Consider the following 3,181-nt stretch of genomic DNA (forward strand, 5'->3'; position numbering starts at 1 on the left):
ACCCCCACCCCCACCCCCAATTATCATGCCTAAATCAAATGCGAGAATTACTCCCCATTAGATAAAAATTATTGCTAGAAATAAGTACTTGACATTTGAGAAAACAAAGCACCGCAAAACTGATAAGAATACCCATTAGCTTGTACATTAGTTGATAATCTATCAGTAGGGTACCATGAGCTAATGATCATCAACTATCAACTAATGACCCGTAAGTGGTAAGATATCAACGGGTGTGTACATTAGTTGATACCCAATCAATGAAAGACCCATAATTTGATCTCCATCAAATGATAACATATTAGTAGGTAGTTCAACAACGAGACACACGTTATATGACGTTATCCATCAATCTGGGGTTCCAGTTAGCTTACATGAGTTACATTTCACATCTTCTAATCTGTATTATAACTTAACTAACAACTTTATATTATTTGATAAATACAATTATACAAAATAGACCGATAATTTCATTAAAATCACCAACTGAGTTAACTAAAATGATGTTTAATTTATTTAGCAACACCCATTTATTTATTACCACTTATATAATATGAAAACTGAGCATTGCTAAACAAATCCTCATGGTCAAATCAATACCTTAAAAGGTAAAAAATAAATTTTAATTTTGATGCCTTCATTTTCCGCCCCAATATAAATATTTACAAATGGAAAGTTGCATAATTTAAAAAATAAGTAATTATTATTATTTTTATTTAATTAAATAATAATAGTATTCTTGACGTGAAGGTCGAGGTCGAGGTCAAGGTCTCAATGAGTAGATTTTGGTTCGAGTTAACGTTTAATCTGGTTTTCGCTTTGAAATTGTGCTCTGTTTTTGGTTTCTTCGTTGTTTTCTTACTACGTTTTAGCCTTTGTGTTGGGTTTAACCTCCTCGTTGGTTGTTGTCCTACTTTGTTTTTCTCCCTCGTTTTTGTTCTCTCTTTATTGATGTTTTGATAGGTTTACTCTGCTTTTATAGAGCTTTTTCCATCTCTGTTTATGCTTTTGTGTGTGTTGTTAATCTAATTTTTGTTGTGCCTTAAAAAAGAACTCTTGATAGGTATTATAAACATCATCTTCATTTTATTTAATTATATTAATTTTAATCAGTTTATTATTATATAGATACAAATACAAATATACATATTATTATATTTAAGTGTCATATAAATAGAATTATACATATTAATCGTAATTTGATCTATATTATATTATATTATAAAACATTTGACGAAAACTCTAAAAATATCATTTTTTTATACATGAAATACTGTTAATTAATGAATATTACTTAAAATTCAAGATTAGAAGTAATTGTATATAAGTACAACTTATTAAATCTTCATTTTTGAATTTCATGTAACTAACTGTAGATAAACATAATCAAATAGAAGATAAACATCTCATTTTAAATATAAAAACTCTAAAATATAATTACGATAATTATTGACTTCTAACTGAATTCTTAATTATTATCTTTATAAATAATTATTGACTTATAACAGAATTCTTAATTATTATCTTTATAAATAATTATAATATTAAATCAAAAATAAATTACTTCATTATTAAATATAAATTAAATTATAATAAAAAATGAGCAAAATACGCGAAATAACAATCTACTTTTACAAAAATTTTCATTATAGCATTCTACTTTCAATTTTTTTTATTACAACAATGTACTTTTAAAATATTTTTTATCAGGCATTGTTCTTTAAAAAATTAGCCGTTATAACATTGGATAACCTGTTACATTTTGAACAGATTTTTCTTTGTTGACGTGTCAAACTTAAAATGACAAGGAAGCAACATAAAATAACCTGTTACACATAAGATAGCTTACATGTCATTTAAAATAAAAAATCTAATTTAAAAAGGAAAAAAAAACCTTTCTTCTTTCTGATCGATTCCTAAAACCCTCCTCCTCTTCTTTAACCCTCGCTCAACCGTGTAAACCCTCAATGACCCTCAATTGTACATTTTTAAACAATTTTTAAAAAGGAAAAAAAGCCTTTCTTTACGATGAACATATGATGTTTTATGAATATTTTATTATTCGTGAAATAGTGATATTTTGTGAATATGTTTAATTTCTGATATTATATTTTTTAGTAAACAGATTTGATCAAATCTACAATATTTAAATGATAAAAAATATTAAAATTAAAAATACAATGTTGTAATAGAAAGTGGTGATGTTATAATAAAGTAATTTTGAATGTACACTGCTATAATAAGAAATGTCATGTCAGCATTATCGTACATGTGTACAACCTACGTGAACGATGTGACAAAAAACTCTGGTATAATGAGTAAATTTAATTTAAAAGATTACCCAATATTATAACGGGTAAATTTTTGAAATTACGATACCCTAATAAAAAATATTTTGAAAGTACATTACTATGATAAGAAAAACTAAAAGTAGAATGCTATAATAAAAAAATTTATAAAAATAGGTTGCTATTTCACATATTTTGTCCATAAAAATTGAAATAAAAAATGATACAAAAAACGAGAATATTTAAATAGTTAATTAATAAAGAAAAAACCCTAGGAATTGAGTTTTTATTCTCTTTGTTTATATACGTACACCTTTGTTTCGGGGTGGGATAGGCCCTTCCTGCTAATCCGGCCATGAATTCTTCTCAGTGGGCCAACAGGCCGGGCGTACGAGAACCCTAAACAAAAATGCAGAAGTGAGCGTACTCCAAGGCTGTCCAATATCAATATATATATTTTCAAAGTTTTATAATATTCTTAAATTTATATTTTATTTAAAAAATAAAAACATTATTGTTTTTCCAAATCATGTAATACCGTATTACATCTACAATAATAAAAAATAAAATAAAATATTAAAATCAAAATGTATTTCGTTGTATTATATGAATATTTTTATAGTTTATATAAATAAGTTTTTAAATACATGCATTTAGTTTTAAAAATAAACAAAATCAGCGGAAAGATGTTGAATGAATCCATGCGTGAAATTAATTGTGAAAAATTGGTGTTGAATGAATTTTGCCAAAAGTGGTAAAGAATGACAAGATGTATCAATGGACCATCTGTTTTGTGCATTAATAGCAACTCAACTCTTTTGTCAACTAGTTGGAGCTGAGTTGCAAAAATTATAATAAAAAAAAATATATATATATATATATATATATATATA

The sequence above is a fragment of the Cynara cardunculus genome, assembly GCF_001531365.2.
Source record: "Cynara cardunculus var. scolymus isolate 2C chromosome LG 3, CcrdV1, whole genome shotgun sequence".
NCBI lineage: Eukaryota > Viridiplantae > Streptophyta > Magnoliopsida > Asterales > Asteraceae > Cynara > Cynara cardunculus.